The 15089-nt window shown below is 46.8% G+C and overlaps 1 protein-coding gene across 1 annotated transcript in view; it reads right to left on the bottom strand.

The window, feature by feature from the left end:
* LOC309551770 (uncharacterized protein) overlaps positions 1 to 15089 on the bottom strand; it is a 216763-nt gene that overhangs the window by 124336 nt on the left and 77338 nt on the right. The window lies entirely within an intron of this gene.

Here is a 15089-nt window from a genome sequence, read left to right as displayed (position 1 = left end):
CAGAATATATTGGAGGGATGGGTCTGGATGGCGTAGTATGGGAGCAGAGGTAAAGCTTGATTTTAACAAGCGAAAAGCGCCACTTGCTTCATCTGACCATTTAAATGTTTTTTTTTATACTTGTGAGCTGTGTGAGAGGTCTCACAATGGCAGAGAAGTTCTTGATGAACTTCCTATAGAAGTTTGAAAATCCAAGGAATCGCTGTAGAGCCTTGCGGGTGGTTGGTATAGGCCAATCCTGAATGCAGGATATCTTACTCATATCCATCTTGATTCCGGTTTTGGATATGATGTATCCTAGGAATAATACTTCTTCTTTATGGAATAGGCATTTTTTTAATTTCACATATAGATTGTGTGTGAGTAGTCTGGATAACACAAGTCTTACATGTTTTATATGTTCAGACAAGGATCGTGAATAGATAAGTATATCGTCCAGAGATATACCACCACACAGACATCAAGTAAGTCTCTAAAGATGTCGTTTATGAATCGTTGGAAGGCTGCGGGAGCGTTACATAGCCCGAATGGCATTACAAGATATTCAAATAATCCGTATCTGGTTCTGAATGCTGTCTTCCACTCATCTCCATCACGGATTCGGATTAGATTGTATGCCCCTTTCAGGTCCAATTTTGAGAAGTAGGTAGCTCCACGCACTTGTTCAATGAGTTCAGGGATGAGCGGTAAAGGATAGCGATCCTTTACTGTGATGGCATTCAATTGCCTATAGTCGATAATAGGCCTAAGACTTGAGTCCTTATTGCGGACAAAGAAAAGTCCTGCAGCTGTGGAAGAAGTAGAGGGTCTAATAAACCCTTTTGCCAAATTCTCATCCAAGTATTCCTTGAGATGAGAAAGTTCATCCTGGGAAAGAGGATAAACATGACCAAAAGGCAATTTGCTATTTAGGAGTAGATCGATAGTGCAATCGTAATCCCTATGGGGAGGCAATATTTGAGCGTTTTTCTCAAGAAAAACTTCGGACAGATCCTGATAGCATAGTGGTGCAGTCTCATCTGACACCACAGACAGGATCTTTCCATAAGACGGGAGGTTACACGTAGTCTCGCAATAATAAGAAAGGAAGGTTAAGGTCCGTTTCTTCCAATCTATGGTTGGTTGATGTGTGTGTAACCAGGGAAGTCCCAAAACAATGGGAAAGTGGGGTGAAGATAATAGATCGAAGGTGGTGGTCTCCGTATGAGACTCGTTAGTAGTGACGAGAAGTGCTTGTGTCTGATTAGTGATTGGGCCAGAAGCTAACGGGATACCGTTAATAAGACTAATAGAGACAGGCTTAGGTTTTGAAATAATAGGTACTATATTTAAAGTAGCAAAACGTATATCGATATAATTTCCGCAAGATCCTGTGTCGATCATGGCTTTAGTGGTAATCCTAGTCTGGTCCCACTGCAATGTCAAACGAACAAAAAGATAAGGGTTAGTAATTGAAGTTGTTAATCCCCCCAGGAGGACATGTGAACACTCACCCTCTTTTTTGCGGGCAAGGGGACAGACGCTTATCATATGATCCGGGGATGCGCAGTACATGCAGAGATTACTGGATCGTCTCCTGGCTCGTTCAGTAGTTGATAAAGGTGGGCGTATGGTTCCTACCTCCATAGGAGTAGGGTCAACAGCGGCAATCCGAGAAGGACTGGACAATGGCATTCCCATTTTTTCAGCCTTTCTTTCTCGCAGCCGCCTGTCTATGTTGATACTGAGTTGTATCAAGGCATCCAGAGTGCCAGGTAAATCCGCTCGGGCGAGCTCGTCTTTAACGGCTTCTGATAGGCCGAGTCTGAATTGAGTTTGCAGAGATGTGTCATTCCACCCTGAATCAAGGGTCCATCTTTTGAACTCTGCTACAAAGTCTTCTACAGGTCTCCTACCTTGTTTCAAGGACCTCAATTGAATATCAGCAGTACTCTGCCTATTGGGGTCATCATATAAACTAGCGAGTTCCGCTAGGAATAAAGCATAGGAGTTGAGAAGCTGATCATTTTTCTCAAAGAGAGAGTCTGCCCAGGCCCATGGATCACCCATCAGATATGAAATAATAGTACAGACTTTAATATGATCAGTAAGGTAAGTACGAGGTTTTAGCAAAAAAAGTAACTGACATGCGTTTTTGAATTCACAAAATTTTTTGCGATCACCTGTAAACACTAAGGGAGGATTTATTTTGGGTTCAGGGGGCTGAGCAGTGGCAAGTTGTGATAGACGGGTTACCTGCTGCTTCAGAGCCTGATTGTCTTCTTTTAATTCAGTAAGAGCATGTATTAATGCATTTACTTGTTGTTTTAATTGTGTCACTTGAGTGGGTATTTCTGCTGAATCCATTTTTATGGTTCGTTCAATCTGTAACGCTCCTGCGTTTTTGTAACAAGATGGATTTGCAGCTGCAGAAATCTCCACTCAGCAGTCATGTAGAGATGTGTTGAAATACCAATTCCAACTCCCAAGACTCATCACTGTGGCCTGCCTGATTCAGCATACAAATATACACACTCAATAAGATGTTCCTGGAGTGATAGATATATATAGCAGTATAGTGGTGATGTGCTGAAGGGACAGGTATGAACAGTGACAGTAGATGGCAAGCACTCGAGAGAAATGTTCAGGAGAGTATAGATGGTAACAGGTAGGATGCAGATAGGTTAGCAATCATGTATGGTAGTAGGTGGTAGGATAGCAGATGACATACAGGAGAGACTAACCCAGTGCAAGGATAGATGTTAGTAGGCTCAAGAGCTAGCAATCTAAATAACAGTGCAGATGATAGGTTTAGTATTGCATAGAGAGTGACAGTCTTTAGTGAGCAATAGATATAGTGTAAGTAGGTTTTATGGAGGTTTCCCCTGCGGGGTACTTATCACTAGAGAGTAGGTTAGTAGCGGGGTCCGGTAATGAGGAGTGATCCGGTAGCGAGATACAGGGATCAGGAGCGAGGTTCCGGTCTGTTCAAGGCAAAGGAAAGCAACTGGAGGTTCCGACAGCGAGACACACTAGCAAGCATGTGGACAGCCAAGCAGGTTGAGTGAAGGGTAGAAGGAGCAAGCCGAGAGTGATCGGGTAGCGAGATACAAGATCAGATATGACACAGGTTCAGGTAGCGAGATACAGGAGCGTGTGACATCTAGTATGCTGCTTCACTGATGGCAGGATCGAACCAACCATGCGGTTGAACGAACGATGTGAGTGAGACCGCCGGCGGTTGAAATAGCCGCTCTGCGGCGCTCAGCAGTGACCTCATCGCTCTTAACCTCCCTGGCGGTATGATTATGTCAGGAATTACATACCAAAAGGGGTACAATTCTTTTCATGGAAATTTGGCGTTATGTATTATAGGCCTACAATTCTTAGTAATTACTGACTTAAACCTGACCAAAACAAGACATCTAGTAGACATCCCAGATGTGATAAATTTGAAACACAAACGCATGAATTATAATCGAATCAATAATATTATTTTATTATTTAATATATAATATATATATAATAAATTATATTATTGATTAGATTATAATTCATGCATTATATATTATATATAGATATATGTGTGTATATATATATATATATATATATAATATATAACGCATTAATTATAATTGAATCAATAATATAATTTTATATATATGTATATGTGTGTGTGTGCATATATATATATATATATATATGTATATATATATATATATATATATATATATATATGTATATATATATATATATATATATATATATATGTATATATATATATATATATATACACACCGATATATATATATATATGCATATATATATATATGCATATATATATATATATAATATAAAATGTGTTTTGTGTAACGTTTTTTTTTTTTTTTTTTAATTTCCCTCCCTAGTTCCGCTCCCATGCAGCATTGCTGCTGGAGGGAACGGAACTAGGAAGTGATCAGACCGACGGAGGGACGGAGGAGCGGCGGGACTCTCGGCTGGCGATCTCAGCAATGAGAGATCATCGCTGGATCGCCAGGATAAGGTAAGAGAACACCGCTGCGCTCTCTGCAATCCACCCCGAGCGTGACTCGGGGTTACCGATCCTGCAATGAAAAATCAACCCCGAGTCACGCTCGGGATTACCGCCTAGGAGGTTAAAGGTATATGCGTACCACCTAAAGGGAAAGGTGGGACGCATTGAAAAGAAAGTAGTAAATAAGGGTACTAGAGGTACCAGAATCTTACACCTTGAAAGTTGCAGGTCTAATTAAAAACCCCACAGTGTGTATAACGTTCTATGGAAATAAAACCGATATAGGGAGTAAAGACTCCTCACAAGCACTGATAAACATAGCCTGTCCACAACTGACCGCAAACAGCCCGAAAAATGAAACTGGCATACATTACAAAAATAAAACTGTAAAACATAAAATACAGGCCATATTGAACAATAATATGGACACTTCTCCCCTAGGTGAAGCCCTTAGGTTCCTGTTGTTGCAACAACAACTAGGATATCACGTGGGGAAAATGATGAAAACCTTCCTCTGTCCTTGGGTGGTCACACTGGGGCCAGGAATTTATTATGTCTGTGGCAATAAAGCCTACAGTTGGCTACCTCAGCGTGCTACCGGAGTTTGTACCATAGCTTCACTGATCCCAATGGTGTCCGCCCACCCTGATGAGGACAATCCTCTAGAGGTCCTACCTTATCCTAAATATCTCCTAAAGTACAGAAGCAGGGAAAAAAGAGAGCTTTGTTTTCCACTTATGACAAGGCATGGTCTTGGTTCCCAACCTGGACAGGTTGGGGAACAGAACTCATGACCAAGTTAAACAATTATTCCACCATCATAGACGAAGTATTAAACTTGACTCAGGCAGATATATGCTTGTTAGCAGAAGAGCAAAAACAAATCAGACGGGTTACCTTTGAGCAACAAATGGCCATAGAACCCCTAACTGCTGCCCTAAATGGTCTCTGTGAACAAACACAACATTATGAATGCTGCACCTAGACTCATATTATATCCAAAGCAATACCAGATTTTTCTGATATCATTGAACGACATAACGCTAAGGTAGAGGAATTACAGGCCCGGGCTCGCTCCATCAGCCAGGATGGTTGGAATCTATTCAGGATGATGGGGGAGTTTGGCTCTATCTTTCAACGGGTTCAGAGGCTGGGGGTGTTCCTGTTGATGCTTGTGATAATTCTAATCTCTGGTTACATATTGATTAAAATGATTATGTGTTCAACTAATAGAATTACCAAGGCCAAGGCGACCACCTATTTTACCTCCAAGCAAAGAAAGGAGAGATTGATGAAGCTGAGTATACTGTAGTGAGACATCTGTCACCTCAACCCCCCATGTATGAAGAAGCAATTTCCGCCTCAGAACCTTACCAAGACTTGGACACCTCCCACTGAGGTTTGTCCTCTGGGCCAGTGTTCCAAGCATTAGGGGCTGCTCCCTAGGAGGGATCTGATGAGTAGATAGGTAGTTAGGGTGATCAGTAAATTCTCAAGAGGGGGAAAATGAGGTGGCAAAGATGGCTACTTAAGACAAAATGGCTTCAAAAAATAATCCCTTGTATCTATCTTATTTCTTTCATATTCATGCAACTTTGCAAAAGCTAAAAATATATTTAATGGGCTGGAATATTCTGCAACAAGAAAAATCCCCCTCTCTCAAGAATACCACACGACGCATATATGTTTTCCGAAAAGTCCCTGGAAAGTCCCTGATGAAAATTGCAAACGTTGCAATATAGTCTTTTAACACTAAGCTTACTAAAATCATTTACTAACTTCGATTGGACAATAATATCTTAATACAACCTACTTTTCATACGTCATATGGTATATTTAATCTCAAACACGGAATAATAAAAACCAGACCACTTTGATTCAACCGCTTAGTCTGTAGTCGATCTCTATGTAGCGCTACATATCTGATTTGGTATCACTGACTAATAGGTTACAGGTATCTGTACTTGAAAGGAAAAGATTCCACAACAGTGTCCAAGGACAAAAATTTCCCTTTGTAAGGGTCTCGTGTGGAACTGAGCAAACAAAACCGCCTCAAAAGGTTGACACCATCAGGCCCAAGGCCCGCATGCAAGTCCAAAGTTAGGACAGATTGCTTGATAACAGCAAACTAATCACCCCCTGCAACTTTTGCAGCTTGTCCGGGGGAAGAAAGACCTTCGTCGAAGCAGAGTCCAGAGTCAGGCCCAGATAATCCAGTTTTAAGAATGGTACCAGGGCAGATTTTTTGAAATTGATGTTCCAACCGAACTCTTGCAGAGTCTGTACAGTAATTGTCAAGTCGCCCAACAGGGCTAAATGGGAGTCTGCTCTTAAGAAGAGATCGTCCAGGTACCCCAGAATCGTAATCCCCCATTGTTGCAGTAATGCCAATACCGGAGTCAACACTTTGGTGAAGACCCTGGGGGCGGAGGCGAGACCAAAGGGTAATGCCACAAATTTATAATGCTCCTCTCCTGCAGCGAAGAAAGCGCTGATGGCCAGCATAAATAGGCATGTGTAGATATGCGTCTTTGATATCTATGGAGACCAAAAAGTCTCCTTGGTGTAGAGACACCACTACCGTGCGAATGGACTCCATTCAAAAAACTTCTGTACTCGTACAAAGCGGTCTTCTTTCCTGGGCACAGTGAACAGGTTTGAATTGAACCCCTGAAATGGTTCCCGAGAAGAAACAGGCACAATCACCACTTGCAACAGCAGATCTTGTACCACCTCTCGTAGATCCCTTAACCAATCTGGAGATAGGTGTAGATTGGACGGGAAGAACCTGTCCGACAGTCGAGACCGGAATTCAATCTTATAACCTGATCAGATCAGTTTTTGGACCCATTTCTCCTGAATCAAGGAAGTCCATGGTTCCGGAAAGAAGCAAAGACGTCTCCCCACCCCAGATATAGGTGAGGGCGTCCATTCATGCAGACGGGCATTTGTCTGCAGGTCTGGATTGGTTTGTTCTCACCTTACCCAACCATGTCTTCTTGGCACCCCCAGAAGACCTAAATGGCTTAGATCCCTTCTCCTGCGCGCAGGAGGCATGAAAGGGCTGCCTGTAGGCTGTGAAATAAGGCCCCCCGTCTATTACGCGGTGACTTACCCTTGGCAGATTGAGGAAGAAGAGTAATCTTCCCGCCTGTGAGAACTTTATCCAATGAGGCCTTTTTTGAGGCCTCATCAGCAGACCAGCTTTTTAGCTACACCATGCGTCTAATAGCTACCCCCACCGCTGACACTCTAGCTACAAGGGGGGCTGCATCTAGCAACGCATCACATATAAATAGTAGGGCTTGGACCATTAGCTTCTTCAGACCTGGAGAGAGCTGTTCCGTTTTTAAGTCACTTTTTAGTAACTTTGCCCATTTGGTTATGGTCTGGGACACGAGTGATCACGAAGATCGGTTTAAGTATTGAGCCTGCTATCACGTGAAACTGGCGGGACAAAGACTTAATCCGTCTATCGACAGGGTCTGTAAAAACTGGGGACTCCTTCACCGGGACCACAGTAGATTTGTTCAGTCTGGAAACTGGATGGTCCACCTTCGGTGGTACGGTACATCTTGCGGACACCGCGGGTGCGAATGGGTAACGCCTTTTCAAACGCTTTGGCATCACTAACATCTGATGCACCCCCACTGTTTGTTGACAATTCTGTCCAAAAAGTCCTGGACAAGGGAAAACCTTGCCCGACTTCTGAGATTTGCGTGTGCCAAAGACACCTGCGTCTCTGACGCTGCAGAATCATCCGCAATTTGTAGAGTTTCCCGCACTGGCACTATAAGTGCCTCCACAAGCGCGCTTTCCCGCGTGGCTGCAGATGAGAATATATCTTCAAGAAAATGGTCGCCCAATGTATTCCTATTTGGAAACCACAAGAAAATGGCTGCCCAAGCATTTAATTGGGGAAAGCTTATATAGAGGCAGGATGATTGTACAGGAAAATGGCGGCCCCCCACGGTCCCCATGTGGTCTCCCTAACTGTTCCAAAAGATAAGTGGCAGCGGGGGTGTCCCCGGGAGGGACCCCTACCAGGATTGACCCCCCCCCCAGCAGATCCGTTATAGCAGACTTGGAGTGTCCATCCCCCGAGGATCCCCGTCGCTGACTGATGTAGGTACCTCTATGACAGGTGGGGAGGGAGGCCTTGGGGGAGCCTGGTACCTACCGAGAGGCCAGGTGAAATGAGGGGTACCTGAGAGTCCGACTTTCCCAGGGAGGGGCTCACGTCCACCACGAGACCGCCTGAGTTATGAGGGGATACTTACTCACCATACCAACGATATTGGGTGGGCACCACTCCGGACAGACTGTCTCTCTACTCGGGGTGGGGGCCAAGGGGTACGCTGCGACTCAGGCTGAACCAGTTCATGTGCGTCCCCGGCGAGATGTTTCATTCATGGGCCAGCCCCCGTCCATTGGGGCTCTGTCGCGGCGAGGCCTAGCACTGGGCTATAACCTGCACATGCTTGCTGGCCGGGCTGGGAGACCTTAAGGATCTAGGATTTCCAGTCTGAAACCCAGGCTGGCTGTTGATTGCAGTTCTCTCAGGAACATAACTAGCTTAAAAAAAAATTGTTTTTGTAAGAACTTACCGTAAAACTCTTTTCTACGAGTCCTCTAACAGTCACAGCCCCTCATACAGCCTTCACGAGTGGGTAATGGCGCCTTCTGCAGGAGAAAGCTAGGCAGTTTGAAATGTTAATAAAAAACTTTCTACACTTAGACACACCTCCAGGGGGCTGTCCCTCAGCCATTATCCTGACCCAGTTACCACTGTCCTTCAGTTTCGCAGCAAGCAGTACTAGAAGGCAACAACCCCAAGATCCCAAAACCAGAGGGGCAGGGGCTGCGACTGTCGTAGGACTCAGAGAAAAATGGATTTTTGTAAAATCTTACCGTAAAATCCTTTTCTCTTAGCTCATTGACAGACGTAGTCCTCGGTGATACAGCACCTTCGGGTTATGTTGCCTCCACAGGAGTAGGACTAGACAGGAAATGAAAAATGCTCTGGCCACACCCCAGGGGCAGTCCCAGAGGGTATATCCTCTCTCTCTCCGCCACAGCAAATCAGTTATGTCACAAAAGCAGTGCTTAGAGAATTTAACCCAACCCAACTCAAAAACAGAGGGGCGGGTACTACGTCTGTCAATGAGCTAAGAAAAAACGATTTTACGGTAAGATTTTACAAAAATCCATTTTTCTCTATCGCTCATTGACAGACGTAGTCCTCGGTGATACAGCACCTTCGGGAAGTCCCAGAGCAGTATCACAAATGAGGGGTGGGAAAATGGAAATCAAATCCAAATCTAGAAGGCCCAACCGGTGCCAACTAGAAGTTTACAATGCTCATCCTTAATGATGAGACTCAACAAAAAAATTTTCAAACAGAAAAAAACCCTCGAGGTAGACCACCGGTCTCCTCAAATTGCGGCCTGCAAAACCTTGCGGCCAAATGAGGCATCCGCCGATGCCATCACATCAATTTTATAAAATTTTGTAAAGGTATGTACCGACGACCAGGTGGCCGCTTTACATACCTGGACCACTGACGCCTGATGGCGAAAGGCCCAGGAAGTACTGAGCGCTCGAGTGAAGTGCGCCCTAACAGGGAACGGAGGATTCCGACCCTTAATAGAATAAGCCTGTACCACCGTCTGACTGATCCATGTAGATATGGTCGCGGCAGACACAGGCAACCCCCTTCAAGGGCTATCCGTGATCACAAAAAGTGAGTCCGTCTTACGAAAACCACTTTAGGAAGGAAGGATGGATTCGGAAGAAGAACCACCTTATCCCTATGAACCACCAAATCTGGGGAACGACAGGATAATGCGGCCAGTTCTGACACCCTGCGTACAGAAGTAATGGCCACCAAGAAAGCCACCTTCTGGGAATGTAAGCAAGGGAATCTCCCTAATATCTTCAAAGAGAAGTTTCTGAAGAACCGACCACACTAAATTAAGATACCAGGCGGTAAGGGTGCGCACACTGGCGGAGCCAGATGTCGCACCCCCTGGATGAAATTCCGCACCAAGGAATGATTAGCCAAAGGTTTCTTGAAAGAAGATTGCTAACGCCGAAAACCTGACCCTTGATCGTGCTCAAGGATAGTTTCTGCTCAACCCCTTGTTGCAGACAGACCAAAATTCGGGTCACCGAATAGGTCTGTGGGGGAAATCCAATAGATTCACACCATGCAATATAAGACTTCCATGTGCTGGAAGTCGCTTTCCTTGCTTTAACTGGAGGTAGGAATAACTGAACCTGACACTCCCTTGTCCTTCAGTACCTGGGTCTCAATGGCCAGGCCATTAAGCCAGCGACTAAAGCAAGATGGAAGATCGGTCCCTGAGACCGCAAATCCTCCCTGAGAGGATGTCTCCAAGGAGCGTCCGCGACTAGCCTCGCCAAGTCGGCGTACCAGGCTCGACGAGGTCAATCCGGAATTTCCAGAATAACTGGAATTCCATCCACCTCTATCCTGCGAAGAAGTTCCCGCAGCAACTTGAGAGGATGGAAGGCATGCCGTAGCTGATACTGCCCCCACGGTGCGATCAGCGTTTCTGCTGCGTCCGCTAGAGGATCGTGGCGCGAGCTACAAACCTCCGCACCTTCCTGTTAGGCCAAGGTGCCAACAGATCCACATCCGGGATGTCCCAATGAAGGGACAGCTAGGGAAAAACCTCTGGATGAAGAGGCCATATGCGATTGGATCCGAATCGGGCTGCTCTAGAGCTGCTCGATCCAGTAAATCAGACAAAATCTGATCGCTCTCAGTTCCGATACCCTTATTGGTAATCTGGATACTATCGGAAGAAATGACTTCCCCTGGTTGAGCATCGGAGTCTTCCTGGTCCGCTCGCTCAACCGGATCCGATTGTCCAGGGAATCGGAATTCTGATTCCATTAAAAAAGAATCTCCTTCAGGAGAATTCGGGTATGAGACTGGGTATACGGTACTGCCTCTAAGAAGGCCACCATCAGTCCCAGCCAATTGACGGACAGCAACATCCGAATCGTTGACTGAACCTTCTGGAGTTTCCCAGCAAGGAGAAACTCTCTTGCCCAGGATGTATCCAACCTTAGGCCCAGATAGTTCAGTCTCCTGGTGGGAACCAGGGATGATCTTTGGGAAAGCGAAAAAACGCTGATGTCCTGCGATGATGGGGATATAAAGATAGGCATCCTATATGTCTATGGACGCCAGGAAATCTCTTTGATGCAGGGAGGCCACCACTGTACGGATGGACTCTATTTCTTCCCAAGTCCAGATTTGGACGCACCTTGCCCTCTTTCCTGGGCATTGTGAATAGGTTCGAATAGAACCCCTGAAACCGTTCAATGTTAGAAGGGAAGAATCGCACCGGTGGAAGTGATCGAAACTCGATCCTGTGTCCTCCAGAAACCGGTGAAGACATCCCCCCCCCACCCCAGAGATGGGTAGGGGCGCATCAGGCTATATTCTTCAGGCTTGGCTGAGCCGGACTCTTTGTTTACCCGACCAGCGCCCTTTGAAACCCCTCTAAAGGGGCTTTGGAGGGTTTCGCCTTATCGCCCGCCCTCGCGGAACGAACAACTCTATATGAGCAGAAAAGGAAGGTCCTCGTTAGTTACGAGGTCTTTTTATCCTAACAGTCTGTGGCAAGACAGCAGGTGGTACCGTCTATCCTATAAAGAGGAATTCCTCAAACGGATAGCACCTAGCCATGCGTTTGGAAATAACAGGGGTTCGTTTCAAAACGACCCCATTTGGGTAAAGGAAAATCCTTCGCCCTTTTGGTAGGCTAACAAGTACCAAAAAGGAATCTCAGTCTCAGCTACCTCTGCCGGTGTAACCTCAAGACTAAAGGTTTCCCGGACGGACACAACTAGTGCATCCACCACTCTTGTGCTATGGCAGAGGCAGAAACGTGCTCCTCACTGCTGAGGAGATATTACCTGAGACAACAGCCCCCTAAGAGGGACCTGCAACTGCATTGACCAGTTCCGAATCCGTATCTGAAGTATCTGATAAACAATAGGGGTAGGCGGGGGTCGCTACTTGACCCCCGTCCCTGACAGGCCACCTCCACCCGGGATACCAAAGACTCCAAAACTGCCGATAATGCATTAAAAACAAGTGGGGTACTGGAGGGTCCTGCGGCCACCTTGAGGGGATCAGGTGGGGATACCTATGCGGCAGGGTCAATGATTATACAAGACACTTGCCAGCGACAAAAAAATGACAAAGTAAAAAAAAAAAACTTTTTTTTTTTTTTTTTGTGTCCCCCAGTCGCAACAGCGCCCCTCAGTGTTACCTGCCTTTTTGGACCCCACAGAGAGAGAGACAGACCCCAAGGCTCATCCCTGATGCACAGAAGTTTTCATCAGCTTGCTCAGTGCTTGTCTTGTTACAGACAGGAAGTCTTTGGCCCTATTTCCTGGGTAAAAGAGGCGGCTCCGCCCCTTAACACGCCTGCCGGCTCCTCCCCCTGGCTCCATGAGGTGTTTGAGTCACCTCAAACATGGCCGCCCCCATGCTGGAGACACGAGGCTACACCAAAATGGCGGCCTCGTGCGATCTACCAGACAATGGCGGCGGCCTGCACAGAATAGCAGCATGTCTGCAGAAGGATCTCGGCCTCACAACCCTTAACCCTCATGGTGGTCAGCGTGGTCGGAGGTACCGGACCCTAGCGGGTCGTATGCGGTCCGTGGCCGTCGGGAGGCATCTGCTTAGCTGGAGGAATGATCTGGAATGCAGTATACATGTATAGACATCGCCCTGTGGCTACTGACAGGTAGGATACCTTATACTATCACAGTAAAGTTCTAGTACTGCCACTGACTACAATCATTTATACATTTTTACAATTAGATTGTCAGCTCCCAAACCAAGCCTCCTGGCTTCTTGTACACAAAAATCACACTCAATTAGGGGGATCTGTGACATGTTGTAGGATAGAGGGGAACCCATCCTTACCATTACAGAGAGGGGCCCGCGTTCACCACAAGACCCGTCAGGGGGAAAGGGGGGAACATACTACTCACCATACCGGAACCAGGCGGGCGCCAACTCCTGACAGTACCCCTCTCCACCGAGGTAGGAGGGCTGTCGACCAATACGGGCGCCGTGACTCATGGTCTTTGGCGTTTCAGCGAGACGTTTAACTCGCAGGGTCAGTCCCCATCCAGTGGGACTATGTCGCGGCCGACCCAGCGCGGAGCTATGGCCTGCACGCGCTCGTAGGCTGAACTGGGGTGACCACTGGATCTCAACATCCCGCCCGTCGCCCAGTTCAGCTTTCTTGCTTGAAGATCTCACAGGAACACTGGAGAAAAAAAGCTGTCTAAAAAAAAAATTATTTTCTAAGAAAAAAATCCTGCCAGGACCGAAGATCCCAGCAAGGTATCTAGGACCTTACTCCTGACTAGACAGAAAAAAACTGATTTGCTGTGGCGGAGAGAGAGAGGATATACCCTCGGGGACTGCCCCTGGGGTGTGGCCAGAGCATTTTTCATTTCCTGTCTAGTCCTACTCCTGTGGAGGCAACATAACCCGAAGGTGCTGTATCACCGAGGACTACGTCTGTCAATGAGCGATAGAGAAAAGAGTTTTATGGTAAGTTCTTACAAAAACTCTATTTTCTCTTACGTCCTCCGACAGTCGCAGCCCCTCGTACAGCCTTCACGAGTGGGACGTCCCAAAGCAGTTCAGGTGTGAGGGGTGGGAAGACGCAACCTACTGAACAGGTAACGTGTCAACCAGGCCAGAGAAACAACTGAGCCAACAGGGCAACAAAAGCTCAACAGGAGCTAACCCAGAATAAGAAAGAACCACACCAGGAAGAGACAGTAAAAAAACACGTCTCTTCAAACAACTGCTGCACTCAAAACTCTGCAGCCAAAGGAAGCATCCGAGGGGGCCAACACATCAAGTTTGTAAAACTTTGTTTAAGTGCGCACAGACGACCAGGTCGCTGCTTTGCACACCTGAGCTACAGAAGCCTGATGGCGAAACGCCCAAGAGGCACTGACGGCTCTAGTAGAATGTGCCTTTACAGGGAAAGGAGGAACCTGACCCTTGATTGAATAGGCCTGAACAATCGTCTGCCTGATCCATTTAGAAATGGTTGCCGCGGACGCAGTCGAACCCTTCCGAGGTCCCTCAGGAAGGACAAATAGGGAATACGACTTCCTAAAAGACCTGGTGGCAGACAGGTAAACCCTGACCGCCCGGACCACATCCAAGGAATGCAAGGTAAATTCCCTGGGATGCTTGGGCCTCGCACAAAGCGAAGGCAACACAATATCTTCATTGAGGTGGAAAGCCGACACCACCTTAGGGAGAAAAGACTGATTGGGTCGCAGGACCACTTTATCCCTATGAACAACCAGATAAGGTGAACGACAAGACAGAGCCACCAACTCAGACACTCTGCGAGCAGATGTGATAGCTACCAGAAAGGCAATTTTCTGGGACAACAAAGGCAGAGGTATTTCTCTGATGGTCTCAAAGGGAGGCCGTTGCAAAACGGATAAAACCAAATTCAGGTCCCAGGTACCCACTAGTGAAGGCTGTATGAGGGGCTGCGACTATTGAAGGAAGTAAGAGAAATAATAGAGAGAAGACCAGAGGAAGATTTTCAATAAACGACTTCTCAAAACTATCTCTTGTCATTATTTACACTACACTGCCTTTTTTGGGGCGAATGGGTAGGGGTACAATGTACCCCCTACTCATTCACATAGGTGGGGTCCGGGATCTGGGGGGCCCCCTCGTTACAGGGGGCGTCCAGATTCCAATAAGCCCCCTGCCGGCAGAGCCCCACAACCATCGCCCAGGGTTGTTGGGAAGAGGCCCTTGTTCTCAGCAACATGGGGACAAGGTGCATTGGGGTGGGGGGGGGGGTGCAGAGCCCCCCCTGCTCCAAAGCACCAACCCCCCCCATGTTGAGGGTGTGTGGCCTGGTATGGTCCAGAAGAGGGTGGAGCCACTCACTCGTCCCCTCCCCTTTCTTGACCTGCCGGGCTGCAAGGTCAGATTTTGGGGGGGGGGGACCGCACGCCTTTTTTTTGC

The sequence above is a fragment of the Pelophylax lessonae genome (assembly GCF_965119305.1).
Source record: "Pelophylax lessonae genome assembly, chromosome: 3".
Classification (NCBI taxonomy): domain Eukaryota; kingdom Metazoa; phylum Chordata; class Amphibia; order Anura; family Ranidae; genus Pelophylax; species Pelophylax lessonae.
Note: the sequence above shows the minus strand (reverse complement) of the source record. Positions and strands in the feature narration are given on the sequence as shown.